This window comes from Homalodisca vitripennis, chromosome 1 (genome assembly GCF_021130785.1).
Source record: "Homalodisca vitripennis isolate AUS2020 chromosome 1, UT_GWSS_2.1, whole genome shotgun sequence".
Taxonomy (NCBI): domain Eukaryota; kingdom Metazoa; phylum Arthropoda; class Insecta; order Hemiptera; family Cicadellidae; genus Homalodisca; species Homalodisca vitripennis.
Genome location: NC_060207.1, coordinates 21937764 through 21955942, shown reverse-complemented (window position 1 = coordinate 21955942; position 18179 = coordinate 21937764).

The following is an 18179-nucleotide window of genomic DNA, read 5'->3' as shown; positions in this document are numbered from 1 at the left end:
GTAGGCTACATGTGTTAATATCTCATATGTTTCAATCTCTTAGATCTGTACTACGTTTGTTTACAAATTTATTTATTCTACTATTTTCTCAATTTTATCATGGTTACCCATAAGACCAATGTAAATATATGCGATAACGCTCAGACAAATCCCATGGAGTGACATGTACCATTATCGAACTCCGTGTTTCATATAGAAATCAACAATTTCAAGTCTATAGATCACTTCACTATTGAGAGATGTTGCGGGCAGACAGACAGAGAATAATTACATTTTTACCAATCCCCCGAACTGATCTTTGAAACCTCCTAAAGAACATAACCACTCAATATAAACACTATAAACTAAAAATGTACATGGTAAATACGTCCATTATTTACTAAACTACGAAATTTCCAGTTTTATTATATTAAATTTGTGTTTCTTTAATTTTTAATTGTTTTCTTAGCTTTTTTAAATTTTGTGAGATTTCTTTAGACACTGATGTATATTATATAAGAGTAAATTTTGTCAAATGCCCCGGAATGATTAAAGATCTCAACAATCTTAACAATCTCGGCTAGTCTCAAACCCTCTTACAACGTCAATATGTAAATAACTAGATTCCAAACTCCTTTCTAGTTCTAGGGATCTGAATGAGAAGGTCAGAAGAGACTTTATTGTACTCAACTTTAAGAATATATGAATATTAAATTAAACAAAAGGTTATACAGTATTGGGCGAGATGCATTCTTACAACAGTTTTATAATAGAGCATATCTACATTAACAAAGCTTACAGATAGATGTAAGTGTATTAATATGAAATAAAATTGTACTTTTAACACTTACCATTTTTCATATGATTCAAAATATGTTCACCAAATATTTAAATCGTTCACTAACTGTACTGTTAAAATTTTAGTTCGGAGCCTCAGAACTCTGCTGAACACGTTACTGACTATAAGGTGGATTTGAACAAGTATAATATAATAACTATCAAAGACGTTTACAATAAATGATAAGACTTGTTAAAATATTGTGTCATAGTAATAAGATCACCTAAAAAGAGAACTGGGTAGAACATAAACATTGTATTGTGTAAGTGAAAGAACTATAAAGAGTGCAAGAATGGGAAATAAATTGTAAAATTTGGAAAGAATGTTGTCATAGTAATAATAATATAAAATAAATATATTGCTGGTTTTTTAGAATCTTGTAAAATATAATAAATATTAACTAAAATCTGCCTGTAAGGTTATTGCTGTCTTCAAGAATAAAGTCAGTGACACGCTATACTGAGGTGACCTATACGTACTAGTATGATGATTTGGGTTAATTCATAACCCCCATAAGGCCTTAACACTCGGAGAATCTCTTTATCTTGGTTACAAACTTGTGCAAAGACACTAGTTCTCGCAATGTAGGAGCCGAAAGGACAGCCAGCTTCACTTCCTCAGAATGAGGCTGGAAGTCGATAGGAGAAGCTTTTCCTACTTTGGTCCTTAAATGTACAACGAGATCCTAACCGCTGGTTTAAGGATATCAAAATCCTTGTCTACAGTACTTTTAAATCTAAAGCTGATAGATTTGTTCTGATATCTAGTTGTAAGTGACTTTAGTTTTTATTTATTTTCACCAATTACATTTGGATATTTTAAAATCGAATACAATAAGTCATACATAGATTAAGTTCCTAGAATTAAGACTGGCTTGAGGTGTTCTGTAAATCAGTGTACTATACGGAGACGTCTAAATAATAAGGCATTTGTATTTATTTATACGAGTATATTTTTAATTTTCGTAGGTGATAACATTGACAATCTCTGCATACGCCTAATAAAAATACAACATGGTATAAATTCACTATTCCCGATGGAGGATGGAGGGGATGATCAGTTTATAAAAGAACTATTCAAATATATAATTAATTTTCTGACTAAGAAGGAGTTCAGTTACAGATGAAGTGGTTGACTCAAGTCTGAGACAGCGTCAGGTACCAGACGCTGCAATAAAAAGGAAGGTCAACTGGAGCTAAGCTCAAAATGCAATTGAATCAACCCTTCCTACAATAGCTACGTTATTTGTAGAAAACTCGATTGCTTCACTGTTCTTGTAGATCGCGTCTATTACATCGTAGTGCAATCAATTGTGTACCTGATGAGACAATGAGACTACCACTTCACCTATTTATAGGTGTCTCTGTTGTCAAAACGATGTAAATGTTACGTTTTTAGCTTTTTTGTCGTCGAATTATTCCAGACGAACATGACCAGATTTCAGGAGTCAAGTCTGAAACAGCATCACATACCAGAAGCTGCAATAACAAGGAAGGTGAACTGGTGCTAAAATCAAAATTCAATTGAATCAACCTATCCTACCATAGCTACCGTGTTATAATCTGCAGCAATAATGCTGAATAAAAATATAAGAAAACACTTTCTTTTTATTCCTCATTGAAAAACAGCTACATACAGATAGGAGGCTACATGGTGTGTATGTAACATTTTAGTTAGATCAAACATAATGTACATATTTTTATATTCATACTTTGAATTATGATAATTTTGACTGTTTCAAAATATTTATTTTTATTAGTTAGACTTCCACCGTTGGCACATCTTGATACTTAAATATGTGTAACATATTTTATATACATTCCCTTGTGTGATTTAAATAGCGGGTTTGCTTCTTTTTTATAGTTCTATTCTTTCATCTGAAAAACGTTTAGGTCACTTTAGCTAACTCACTAACAAAGTCTCACACAAACTAGTTTTCTAAACACTATCAGAAGTTTGGAGTACACGAGGTATATTGAACTAGCCTAAAGTGGTATAGGAATAACCTACTTATCTGGATTGATGTCTCGGATTTCTGGATTGGAGTAAATCTCCTTCACCGCAATGTTAACTAACAAGCTTCAAAGTGGCGTAGGAGATTGTTTCTGGCTCTTCTAGCTTCTCGCTAGCCTGATGTACGGATTGAAAATACATCTACCCTTCAAGCGACCCTATGTTACACTCTGATATCCAAAACTATATTTAATAGAAGTATTTTTAGTATATATAGGTTCTAAATATTTAAATTAGTCCGAACCATAGCATCGTTTATTATTGTTAGTACCGTACATAAGAATTATATTTAAAGGTTTACATTTTAGTATTTTATACACACAGCTTTTTATCCATAATTTTCTTACATGGACTGTGTCATTTCTTACTTCTTTCAGTTATAAATTAATTACTATTTACTAAGACCGACATAAAACTCATCTTAGTTCATTTGGGCTTCTCTGATCCGATATATTTTCTTGGTAGGAAAGTAAAGTAAGTCAATTACGGATCAAATTATAACAAGAACAATTCAATTACAATGGACTTGTAAAATTAACATTATTCATTGATCGTGGGAAGAAGGCAAACTCAACATTGGGGTCGAAAATATAATTCACTCATACCAGAAGTGCTCATACAGGTGCAACACTTTCAAAATTGCATGCGAAGCAGCGGGTAACTGCCTAGTATCTTATAAGGTAAAATTATCGCCAAATGTGTTCTTGAGCGCTAATCTCGAGAACTTCTGGTCCAATTCGGCTAATTCTTTTTATAAAATATTTGTTTATATCTGAAAAAGGTTTATAAAGTGAAGATAAAGATTCCAAAAAAGTTTCCTGAATATTATGTAATGTAAAAAAATCGAAATATTTATAATTATTAAAAAAATGTTACGGATATTAAACAGCTGTTGACACTTTCAGTTGGAAGTTTGTCAAAGAGACTAAAACATTTGTTTATATTTAAATTTTAGAACAGTGTTAATCAGTAGTGATACAAATGGCAAAGACTAAGTTTTAATACATTTTACTCTAGATTGCGCTAGTGACGAATTAAAAACATCTCATGCACTGTAAATACTAATTAAAAATTTGTATTAAACCAACCTTAATGAACAATGAACTGGCGGTTTCCTTGACATCGTGATATGGAATTTTTACAGTGGCTGAAGGAAAAACAGAAAATGATCACTTACATATATTCACGAACCATTCTTTTCTAGAGTACTGTCCGAAATCCAGAAGACCATTATAACACAAAACCTTATAAAAGATTATTTTGAAATATTGCATAATCGTAGAAAAAATAGCTTATTTTAACCGTAAGTAGGTAAAATTTCACCCTAGACCGTAATAGGCTTTTCAGTTCTATACTGTATATGTATATATATATATATATATATATATATATATATATATATATATATATATATACACATATAGACTCAACTCAAGAATGGCACTGGAAATATCTTAGACGAAAAGTGTACGACAAGAGATCTAAGTACACGGTTTTTGACCAAAGTATGTATGTTTCTGATACCTATGTAATTGTATTTTCATCATATTACATTATGCATACTTTTACTAACTAAAAGGACCTCGATTTAGGACATTGCTTGAGAAGCCGCGTGTAACAGCTAGCTGTTATTGTTTATCAAAATAAACCCATATACACACAATAAATTCTAGCCATGACCGCATCAAAAAACTTTTATTCGTCAGTTCATACCAGCCACGTTTTGCAAATCACTCCCTATAATATGGCTTCCATAACCTGACTTTATGAGAACCTAACACTTAGCAGTTTAAGTATATGAGCTCATATGAGATCGCAGTTACTACCAATATTCTCTGACGTTATATCTTTTATTTTACTATAATCCTAACTTTATCATTAAAACACTGCCTATCTGCAGTTGTGCACACTCGTAAACACAAACTTATCACTTATCACTGTTGCTGCTATCTTACTCGTATATTAATACACTGGTGAATTAAGTTGCAGATCGTTATATGTGCAATAAAGTTTATAGTTAAAAATATTGTTGTGTTCTTTTTAGTTGTATTCAAAACAACTACTTGTATAGTAGCTTTATTAATGTAATTTTAAAGGTATTTAGTACAACCGTTACCTACAATACTGTAGTACACAATGATTTGATAATAAAGCTGTTTGATTTTCTAAGATTCAAAATATCATTCTAAATATCACTTTTTAATATTCTGGTCCCTCCATAAGAAACGTTCCGGATAGTCTATACCTTCCAAAAAACTTAAAATAGGCACAGCCAAAACCGGTGTATTACATATATTTGGGCCCTATAAACCCTATAAATGGCAAAGAGTATCACACCACTGACCGCAAATATCGAGATATTGGGGTGGAAGGTGGATTGGCAGGTCTAGTCTACTGAGGTGGATAACTGTTGGAGTGGGTGGAGATTCCTTAGTGTTAAAGGCTGTTGCCAGCCTGGTCATGAGGGATTGTTGTCCTTGCGCACTTTGACTTAGGAGGCTGCAACAGTGCTGGCCTTACCTTCTTTCAAGGTGACACGACTGAGATACAGTGGCCGCTATCCTTCCTCATGGGATCTTGACAGGAGGCGGCCCCTACCCCCAACGCTACCCATCTTGAATAGACTTTCACTCTGCATAAAGCGCAGAAGTCCTTTCAGGAATGTGCTATAAGAGGTTTATCAAGCACCAAAAAGATATAACGAATTACATGAAATTAATATTGTAAAATGCAACCACATTATTTATTCACTGAGCACGCATATCTTATACGTGCTTTTAAGATCATAGAGCATGACTCCCACCATGAATACCTTGGTGAAAACGTAATGTAGGATTCAGCTAATAAAATTATTGTTCAATCTAACTAAATTCTATGTGATATTTTGTAGTTATTTGTAAGTTCTAAATAGTTATTTATTTTCGAGAAAAAAAAAATCCAATGACGTTATCTTAATTAACGTTACTGTCACTACGATATATTGGCTACCGAAACTTGAAGAGGGAAAATTGGTAAAAATGAATGTTGTGTGAGTGAGAGTACTGCATGTTTGACTGGATTCCGATGTGGTGTGGATGTTTTAAAATTATAAATTTCAAATAGTACTCTGACAATTGCTATACATTTTGTTATATTCGGGATGAAAAGAACTTATATTATTATATTAATATTTTTTTTTATTTGATTTTATTTGCCTTCCAAGGTGGATTGAGGAATGGACTAATAAACCAAAGCTCTATAATTTATTTCCAATTCTGAACGGCATTGCGTGTTTTAGGTTGTAAGATAAAGTGTATTAAAAAACTATAAGTTTGGAAACAAAAACTCAGGGATTTCTCCTAGACGCAACATTACTTTTATAATTAGTATTTTTATTATATTTATATAATCGTATTTCTATGGAAACGGAATGCAAAATTATAGCCACAGCTTCTGCACTAAGTTTCGATATTAATCAACTCTTCCAGAGCGGCACTGAAAAGCTAGCTATAATGTATCAGAGCGGCTAGAATTCTAGCACTGAGTAGTCGATATTCTCAACATCTTTCCTGGCGGCTTTGTAAGCCTTCTGTAATTTAACATCGGCTAGAATCCCTGCGCTGAGTACTCGATATAGTTGACAACTTCCCGGGTGGCTGTGAGCCTTCTGCAATTTAACATCGGCTAGAATCCCTGCGCTGAGTATTCAATATTGTTGACAACGTCCCGGGTGGCTGTGAGCCGGCTGTGATGTAACAGTGGCTAAAATCCCGGCGCTGAGTATTCAATATTGTTGACAACTTCCCGGGTGTCTGTGAGCCTTCTGCAATTTAACATCGGCTAGAATCCCTGCGCTGAGTATTCGATATTGTTGACAACTTCCCGGGTGTCTGTGAGCCTTCTGCAATTTAACATCGGCTAGAATCCCTGCGCTGAGTATTCGATATTGTTGACAACTTCCCGGGTGGCTTTGAGCCGGCTGTGATGTATGTAACAGTGGCTAGAATCCCTGCATTGATTATTCGATTGTGTTGACAACTTCCCGGGTGTCTGTGAGCCTTCTGCAATTTAACATCGGCTAGAATCCCTGCGCTGAGTATTCGATATTGTTGACAACTTCCCGGGTGGCTTTGAGCCGGCTGTGATGTAACAGTGGCTAGAATCCCTGCATTGATTATTCGATTGTGTTGACAACTTCCCGGGTGTCTGTGAGCCTTCTGCAATTTAACATCGGCTAGAATCCTTGCGCTGAGTATTCGATATTGTTGACAACTTCCCGGGTGTCTGTGAGCCTTCTGCAATTTAACATCGGCTAGAATCCCTGCGCTGAGTATTCGATGTTGTTGACAACTTCACGGGTGGCTGTGTGCCGGCTGTGATGTAACAGTGGCTAAAATCCCTGCGCTGAGTATTCGATACTGTTGACAACTTCCCGGGTAGCTGTGAGCCGGCTGTGATGTAACAGTGGCTAAAATCCCTGCGCTGAGTATTCAATATTGTTGACAACTTCCCGGGTGGCAGTGAGCCGGCTGTGATGTAACAGTGGCTAAAATCCCTGCGCTGAGTATTCAATATTGTTGTCAACTTCCCGGGTGGCTGTGAGCCGGCTGTAATGTAACAGTGGCTAAAATCCCTGCGCTGAGTATTCGATATAGTTGACAACTTCCCGGGTGTCTGTGAGCCTTTTGCAATTTAACATCGGCTAGAATCACTGCGCTGAGTATTCGATATTGTTGACAACTTTACGGGTGGCTGTGAGCCGGCTGTGATGTAACAGTGGCTAAAATCCCTGCGCTGAGTATTCAATATTGTTCACAACTTCCCGGGTGGCTGTGAGCCGGCTGTGATGTAACAGTGGCTAAAATCCCTGCGCTGAGTATTCAATATTGTTCACAACTTCCCGGGTGGCTGTGAGCCGGCTGTGATGTAACAGTGGCTAAAATCCCTGCGCTGAGTATTCGATACTGTTGACAACTTCCCGGGTAGCTGTGAGCCGGCTGTGATGTAACAGTGGCTAAAATCCCTGCGCTGAGTATTCAATATTGTTGACAACTTCCCGGGTGGCAGTGAGCCGGCTGTGATGTAACAGTGGCTAAAATCCCTGCGCTGAGTATTCAATATTGTTCACAACTTCCCGGGTGGCTGTGAGCCGGCTGTGATGTAACAGTGGCTAAAATCCCTGCGCTGAGTATTCAATATTGTTCACAACTTCCCGGGTGGCTGTGAGCCGGCTGTGATGTAACAGTGGCTAAAATCCCAGCGCTGAGTATTCGGTATTGTTGTCAACTTCCCGGGTGGCTGTGAGCCGGCTGTAATGTAACAGTGGCTAAAATCCCTGCGCTGAGTATTCGGTATTGTTGTCAACTTCCCGGGTGGCTGTGAGCCGGCTGTGATGTAACAGTGGCTAGAATCCCAGCGCTGAGTATTCGGTATTGTTGTCAACTTCCCGGGTGGCTGTGAGCCGGCTGTAATTTAACAGTAGCTAAAAGCCCTGCGCTGAGTATTCGATATAGTTGACAACTTCCCAGGTGGCTGTGTGCCGGCTGTGATGTAACAGTGGCTAGAATCCCAGCGCTGAGTATTCGGTATTGTTGTCAACTTCCCGGGTGGCTGTGAGCCGGCTGTAATGTAACAGTGGCTAAAATCCCTGCGCTGAGTATTCGATATAGTTGACAACTTCCCGGGTGTCTGTGAGCCTTTTGCAATTTAACATCGGCTAGAATCACTGCGCTGAGTATTCGATATTGTTGACAACTTTACGGGTGGCTGTGAGCCGGCTGTGATGTAACAGTGGCTAAAATCCCTGCGCTTAGTATTTGATACTGTTGACAACTTCCCGGGTAGCTGTGAGCCGGCTGTGATGTAACAGTGGCTAAAATCCCTGCGCTGAGTATTCAATATTGTTCATAACTTCCCGGGTGGCTGTGAGACGGCTGTGATGTAACAGTGGCTAAAATCCCTGCGCTGAGTATTCGATATTGTTGACAACTTCCCGGGTGGCTGTGAGCCGGCTGTGATGTAACAGTGGCTAGAATCCCTGCATTGATTATTCGATTGTGTTGACAACTTTCCGGGTAGTTTTGAACCACACACATATAGAATAGACGATTTGGAGCCATTTACGTTTTATTAAGAACAATAAAGGATTTATTAAGCTTAATTACGACAAAACCAATTCATAATTTAAAGTGGTCCTATAACTGGATTTGGGTTTAATGGATTGTTGTAGTATTTTATCAAGGAACTTCCACTTTACCCCCGTATATACTGAAAATATAGCTTACAATTATTATAATGCGTTAATAAAAGAGAGTTCCATGAAAGACATTTTAAGTCTTAATCGGACAATGTCCCTAAAAGATCAAGAGACATTTTCATTTTAATAGACAATATCTGGTAAATACATCTTTAACTGGTGACTGAATTCGAGAGCTACACTGTTAACTTTGGTAATGAGATCAGGATCACTCTAAAGCTGGATAAGCACGCATTATGGTCATTCGCTTTTAAACTATTTGTGGTTTTACGTGATCGAGCATATTAAACAGTCAAGCTAATCTCCCCCACTAAATGAATTATAACATTCTGGCAGAGAGACAAACAGGATATCAATTTAGCCAACCCTTGAGTAATTAATTTTAATAATAATTAATAGTAATAATTTTGTCTAGCAACATCAAATTAAAATACACATACTTTATACCATATAATTTCATATTTAAATAAAATTATGACCTAATTTACTATGTATATAAGTAACTAAAAATGGTATCATTTTAATAACTTTAAAATATAATAAACAGAATATTGATGAAGGTAATGTAATGTTCATCATGCAACAGTGCATTGATGAACATTACAGTACGTAATGACATGCAGGTTTAGTTAAGGTGGTTCAATTTAAATTGCATTTTTAAAATATCATTTTAGTTAAACTCATAGCTCTTTCAGGCATCTGCCCAGTAACTTCCTTGTACACAGAAAAAGTTGGAAAAATATTTTAACGAATTCGTGTGAAATTTCAGACATTTTGAGTATGAAATTTAATCCATTTTGTAACCAAGCCCAAATTAAGATAACAATGATACATATTCCATTAAATTAAAAAGTCTCAAAAAAATAAAAAACATTATTCTCAAGCAATAACTCATACACGTTTATATCTTCAACCGTTTCTACTTGGGACTGATTACTAGCAGTTGAAATTTTCTTCTTTAAACATCTAAATTTCCACAAAGAGTGATAACATGTTCTTCTTTATTTATGCATTTAGGGAAGTTATTATAAAAACTTTAAAAAAGTGAATTTAACGTAAAGATTATTTTTCCCCAATATTTAAACCGAAAATCTATTGCCCTATCTTACAATTATTAATTTTTATGTGAAACCAACCAATAGTTAGTTACTTACTAAATATGTCACATGAGTATAGTTTTGCAATGTACTCTGTAGTTGTTTTATTCTGCGTGTTTATCGTTGCACCAAGATTGCCCTTAAGACCAATGAAAAAATGTTTACTTTAAACTTTACTGCCCTTTGACCTTTTGAACACATAATCAACACTTGGAATAAGGAAACCTAAATGTATATTAAGTCTCAAGTTTCAAGATATTTCTATCTTTTGTTTACTAAACAAGGACAGAGAGACAGACTATACGATTTCAAAAGGTTCTATGTGATCCTCAATCATAAAATTGTATTTATAAAAATCCTTCCCAATAAAATATGCACATTAGTTTTATCATTCCAAATGAAGAGTTAAAATATGTCTCTTTTAAGTTCTACAATTGAGTTCTACATTCTAGAATTGAGTTTTAATAAAAAAGAGAACTAAGAACAAAACTCGTTTAGGATATAAATAAACTTTCTAAAAATAAGGTACAGGAGTTAACAATGAAGTAAAATTAGTGACAAAACTCATAAAGCACTAGTTTTAGAATTTATTATTAGGTATTTTTTGCTATCAATTATAAAATTGGTTTTGTTTACCAAAAACACCGATGTAGCACCATAAACTGCCTATGCCTGCATAAACTGCCTGGATATAAAGAGATTTTTATAAAATATTGTAAAAGTACAATTTTACTATGTAAGCAATACAAACAACTGTGCCCTTAGCTTATTTTTTGTAATATGCTTTAATTTATTATATTAACATTTTGGATATTAGTTTTTCCAACCAATTATTCAATACATAATATTCAATATTACTTCAAATTACAATATATATTTCGTTATTCATACATTTAATTACCTCCCATACAAGACCGATTTCTCACTTCATCTTGACAACAGAGAGCTGATATCCAGATAATCGAGATATCCAGCGAACACAAAAGAATAAACCTGATAATTTAATGGTGTTACAGCAATTATATTGTTTCCTTTATTCATTTTGCTAATCTAGCACAATCTTACAACTTTTAATAATTTATTTTTAATATTTATAACGAGTTGCATTTTTTCTTTGATTTTTCTTGTTTTCTTATTACAAATTTGATTTTATCTACTTGGAAAGAAGTTCAATTCCAGCAATTCATAATATGTAGATTTAAAGAACAAAAGGTAAAGTGCTAAATATAAAACACGAAGGTAAAAGCCACTATTTGTCCATAATGCTTTAATTAGACAGCAATATAAAACAACTCTTTATGTTGCAAAATCCAGTAAAAACGAACGAAGACTCGGTTGAGCAGTAAACTTGTTGACTTCCCTGCACGGGAATGGAGTTGCGCTCATGAAAGTTAAGCATCGTCACGCTGTTTGCGCCTTTTTAGAAAGTGTTTGCTCATAAGATTGATTTTTTCACAAACTGAGGTTGGTGGTCATGTGAATTTGATTTAGTTTATCACTTCTAACGAACTATTTTCCGTATAACAAATTAACGTTTATGAATTAACACATTTTTATAATATGATAAAACAACCCAACACTCCAAATCCCGGACGAGGAAAGCTGTTTAATGTTAGTTTAAAAAACGTCTAGTCTTATCGTTGAGCTGGATGTGTTTACCAGTTTTGACTTTGTGATAACTATTTATATAATATTTCAGAAACTTCAGAAGTCAACCGTAAATTCAAAACGCTTTTTCGCTGTAATATAAGAAGGTGAAATGTGAGTCTTGGTAGAGGTTGTGGATACAATATTTCTGGATTTTAGGTTTACGTTTCTTGTTTATTTCAGTCAATTTCCCAACAGTGTACAATATCCTTTTAGCTCTTCACGCCAATATTCGTGTTAAAAGTCCTACTCTAGCCATCACCTAGTTTCAAAATAAGATTCATAATGACTCTAACATTTTTAAATATTTCTGTTTTTTACATATAATACTGTTCTTGATTTCTAAAAGCTAGACACAAGGATCTCTTTTAAGACTTCCGTTCATCTTATTTAAGGGCGCAACGTATCGGAATTACATCAAATTCTGTCTAGAATATACAGAATCTCCCTTTCAGCAATATTTGGCAATTCGCATTATTTTTATTTCAATTTCAGTCTCATAGAAATCGTAACTGATATTATAGGAGTACATAAAGTAACAATTAATTAGATCATCCTTGTGCAGTTGGAATTAGCTCCAAAGTACTTGCTTGTATTGCTGTATTACATAATTATTAATAACTACATAATTCCAGTGTGTTTGCACTGTATTTGTATGCAGTGTTCACTGACATAATTGCTTTACAAACTTTCAAAAATTTCGTTTTATTTTTATTAAATTTATAAGAATGGTTTGAACAAATATTTTGTAGATAGGTCTGGATGATTTAATATTTTAAAACTTATATAATGACTATTCACTATTGCAATTTGTGTTAATGATGTATTTAAATGTTTCTTATGAATATGGAAATTCTCTTTAAACAAAAATATAAAAATTCATTGTGGTGTAAAATATTTTTTAGTTCTTATTTCACTTTTTGACATAATATTAATTTCTGAAGCATTACGTGTAAAACCAAACATCTGTTTGTGTAGAAAGTCCCTAAATCAGGAAAGAACTGAAGGGCAAGCCACAGTACCAATTAGCCGTTATGTATGGCCCAGACGCGCGCGGGTCAATATAACCCGAAGACCCTTTGTTCATTACAGGCTTAGTTGTCCTGATTGATTGGAAGTGCTGAGGTTCAGAGACTCGAGTAACAGCCACTCATTTCCGCGCCAGTTACTCGATTATCATTCACCGACATCGTTATCCGGTAAGTCAAGTGACACGCCACAATTCTTCCTATTGGAGAACATTATTGTTACAGTTTTTGTTCAAAGGAATGTGTTTCCTGTATTTGAAATGTTATAAAATTTGTTTTTGCTGTACATAAATCCATAATTGAATAAAAAAGGAGATTTTTATATAATCGATTTTACTATCGATGCTGGTTCTGACACACAACCAGAACACAATTAAGTACACAGTTTAAATAAACACAAGTTAACCACGAGTCACGTGTTACTACGTCACATATTAAATGTCATATTTCCGTACTCAGTCAGTTTACAAATGAATTATTTTGCAATTTTATATTTGCCATTATACTTACCCACAGTAACCATCTTTTGCATAACACCAATGTAAAAACGTTTAATAATGCTCATCCTAATTTTATTTAGTGATATGCACCATCATGTAACTCGATTCTTCTAAACAGAAATAAAGCTTATTGCAAAATTTCAAGTCTATACGTCAGTTCGTTCTTCAAATATCTTGTGAACGGATAGACAGATAGACAGACAGAAAAGCTTCGCGTAAAAGGCTTCGCTAACGCTCAGCTAATGTGGAACCATAAATAAGTTCTTATTTGCAGACGATTTGAAAGAGTAAAAACAGGCTAATATTAGGTTATGTTATATAGCGAATTGCCTTTTTTTGTAAGTAAACATATAATACTGTATACACAATTTGTATTAGTCTCCTTCAACTTTATTTTAAACATGGCCTCACAAACTTACTAACTAAACGTTTGCTGCATGCATAGAGTTCTGGGTGTTCAACAACTTATTATCAGCTCAAACAATAAAGTGAGAAATGAACGCTCTGTGTAGCACTCAACTTATCCTTGTGTCTACATATACAGGTATAGCTACGCTTCGCTGCTGCGGATTAAGCAATTGATATACTTGCTTACTTGCTAGTTCAAGATATCGATTTTGATAACTAATCAAACATCATCATTTATTGACAATTACAGATCTAAAGTTGTTTAGAACAACAAACTTATAGTAAATAACTAAAACATTAATCTTTTCACGAACTAAAAACTTCAATATTTAACCTGAACGTCAAAGTTAAGTAAGTGGATGAAATTAAATATGACGCCGTAACTTAAAAGGAAGAGGTTAAGAGAAAGGTTAAGAAAGAATTGTAATACCTTGATTATAGAGCTTATCTTTACGACAGACCACATAAAGAAGTAATGACTCGGCCATAACTTTACTGTTATGGGAATGATAAACGTGGCTAGACTACCAGTAAAAACTGTATTTTTGTGCAGTTGATGTTCGAATCCGTACTGAAATGTTTTATATCGCTTTATAAACGTTAGGCTAATAAAGCCTTCCGTACATTGCAAACTATTTGCATGCTGTCAGTTCGTTAACTACGATTATTATCTCAGACTTCAATTTCGAAATCATTTTATCTCACCTAGTAAAATGGCATGGCCAGTACTTCCATTCTTTATTCGGTATTAGGTTTTTTGTATCTACATTGTGTTATATTATCTACTAGGTGTTTTTGCATCTTTTACTTACTGTCAAATTATGAATTCGATGAATATTTCCGGTTTAGTTTAAATTTCCGTTGCACTAGTGATTATCGACACAAGCTTTTTTATGAAATTATTTCTGGAATTTATTATAATTTTCTTGTTGTTTTGTTAAATAGCATGAATTTATATTAGAATTATCGCTTTTTTAGTACTTTATGTAATCTCTATGACGTCTGCACACTGAAAATTGAATTTTCTTTAAGTTAAATAAAATAATTTATACCAATAAGTACGTACACTTTTGAATGTCATCATAATACTGTGTGAACTTAACATTCTTATTTTCAGCAACGAAAGTTTCACATTGTATTTAGAAATGTCCTGAAAGCATATAATACCGTGAAAACATGGTATTCAACAACATATGTTGGGAGAACAGTTAGTGATTTTCTAAAGGCATGGCTTCCTGTACCGTGTAATAAAGATGGTCCTTAAATAGGACTCAAGAAAGCGCTACTAAGAGAATATGAGAAAACTAGCCCCTACAGTAAAGTGGACTTAGGGCACAAAAACCACCTGGAAATCAATTTAAGTCTTAGTGGGACAAAGCAAAAAACGTTTGGGCCGATGCCAGTTGGACATTGAAGTGAAATATGTTTGGAAGGACGAAACAAAAAACCTTCGTGTCTTATTTTACTATACCATCACAAGGAATAGGCGTACGGTAAATGTCTAGATCATATGTTGACATTTATCTATACGTACACTTGCAAGTAGGTTGAGATTTTAGAAAAACATGTAATTCATGTGTTCAATTTACGGGTTCCCTTCAGAACCTTTTTCAGAAAAAATCTGATTGATTTTAAAAGGAATTTATTTATGATTAACATTAATACAACAAGACGAGTAAATTATAAGATCTTTTTTTTACATTAAATTTTATTTTTACATAAAATAGTTTACAACAGTTCGGAAACTTTTTTCATAGTATGTACGAGTATTTGTTTACAATTATTTGGTCTTATATTTTATACTATTTTGAGTCTATCTTTCTGTTTTCTAAATCAGTAATTTAGTGAAGAAGGGTTATTAAAACCTAAAATAAATAACATTAACATTGATTGCCTTGAGTTTTTCTAATTTAAATCTACTTGCAAATGAATTGAGGAATACTATTTATATATATGCCTTAGGTGGTTATTTATATATATATATATATATATATATATATATATATATATATATATATATATATATATAACCACCTATATATACCTTTGTATAATGTTATACAAAGGCTATTGCCATTTATACAATTTAATGTAAATAAAAAGTCGTTTGACAGGTATTTGGTCTTCCGATCATATGTTAGTTTGCTTATTTAAACCCATATGTGACAGATACGGCCAAATACAAAATAATTGAATCGGAAAAAGTAAGCGCTCTGTGGTGTAATGGTAGCACATTCACCCGGCAAGTGAGAGATCCGGGTTCGACTCCCGGCGGAGCAAGTACTTTTTGTGATTCAATGTTTATTGAAATTAAATAAGGCTATTGCCATTTATACAATTTAATGTAAATAAAAAGTCGTTTGACAGGTATTTGGTCTTCCGATCGTATGTTAGTTTGCTTATTTAAACCCATATGTGACAGATACGGCCAAATACAAAATAATTGAATCGGAAAAAGTAAGCGCTCTGTGGTGTAATGGTAGCACATTCACCCGGCAAGTGAGAGATCCGGGTTCGACTCCCGGCGGAGCAAGTACTTTTTGTGATTCAATGTTTATTGAAATTAAATAAGGCTATTGCCATTTATACAATTTAATGTAAATAAAAAGTCGTTTGACAGGTATTTGGTCTTCCGATCGTATGTTAGTTTGCTTATTTAAACCCATATGTGACAGATACGGCCAAATACAAAATAATTGAATCGGAAAAAAAAGTAAGCGCTCTGTGGTGTAATGGTAGCACATTCACCCGGCAAGTGAGAGATCCGGGTTCGACTCCCGGTGGAGCAAGTACTTTTTGTGATTCAATGTTTATTGAAATTAAATAAGGCTATTGCCATTTATACAATTTAATATATATATATATATATATATATATATATATGTATATGTATGTATTTAAACAGGATATTCCAATACTTTACAGTATATGATAAACTTCTGTGCGTGAAGTTGGGTTGTGTTTGAGTTTTAAAAGCAGATTTGGGCAATTTTTGAAGTGGCAGCTTTGACCTATATATTATTTCTAGATCCGTCTCCTTACGAATGCACTTTGAGGTTGAGGTAAAATTGGAATCATTTTGTAATATTCTATATTGAACTTATAATAAGTTATATTATCTTAATGATTGAATCGATTGAACAGTTTATGACGAATAGTGTTGCTTTGGCTTGGAAATCAAATCAATATTTAGACATATATGTGGGCGGAAATGTTGAGACATCCTTTGTTTGGGTAACAAAACTCATACTAAAGATCAGCTACTTTTGGAAATTTTATTATTCTTCTCCTCCCTCGTTCTTGATAAACTAACACCGGAAAATTGGATCACTAGATTAATTTATCTAGGCGATATATATGGTTGTTTGCTCACCGAATTTAATATATTCTACTCATAAGTCTTTTATAACATAACATCTTCAAAGTTTCTGAAGTTTTCCCAGGAGTTGGGAAATGTAGTGAGAGCTCCTAGTGGTAATGAAGATGAACTATTTATACTACCATCGCGTGGGTAAAAATATTCCCAGGTTTCAACGACGGTTTCAAAATAAGGAAGGGTTTAGATCCACAAGATAGACTCTTCTTCCGATCTTAGGATCATATTTGGTTCGTCAATATTGAAAGAATCTTTAATTCCAACTTTGATAGCTGTCGTTGTATTTGGCCATATTTTAGTGCACAGTTCTTTATATTATTGAGTATTTTAAGTCATTGATGTGTAGGGAATTACACTAGAGTTTTCCGATGGGACTAAATAAGCTTCACTAGGTGTAGCAAGACGATGTGTGGTCAGATAGCACCACCCTTTCTATTATGGTTTTCTTCTAGATTTGCATTCCTTTTTTGTAGGTGCCATTTACAGATGAACGTCAAGTTACATTACATTTTGATATAATTACTATTTTCAGTTTAATCTGAAAGGCAGACTAATATTTACTTTTCTGACAGTTGGTCTAAAATTTGGCACTCTAACATCACAACTTCGTAAATTTACCACTTTTGTTTAAACTCTTTCTCTATCCTCCCATTTAAACTCCATCAAACCTAAATCTACTGACTATCGAAGGTCAAAGGATTGAATCTGTGGTCCAATCCGAAATTCACAGCTGAGAGCTTGGGACCTTCAAATAACGTTTAAACCAAGCAGATTGAATCAATGGAAATGAATATCCCCATCTCAGGCGTCTTTTCGTATTACAAATCAAAAACAGTCAACCGTCACTGGTAATACGAAATGTTCAGAAACTTTTCTTTGAAACATTTTCTCTACTAGTTTTACGAACATTAGATTGTTTTCTTACTCTAATCTGTTGCAAAAACATTGTATTTTATCCTATTTTATACTAAAAGTTTATCACATCGGTTTTTTACACTACAATTTATTATTAAAAATAATTAAATCTCATCTGAGTCATCTTCTTCAGAAATCCCTTT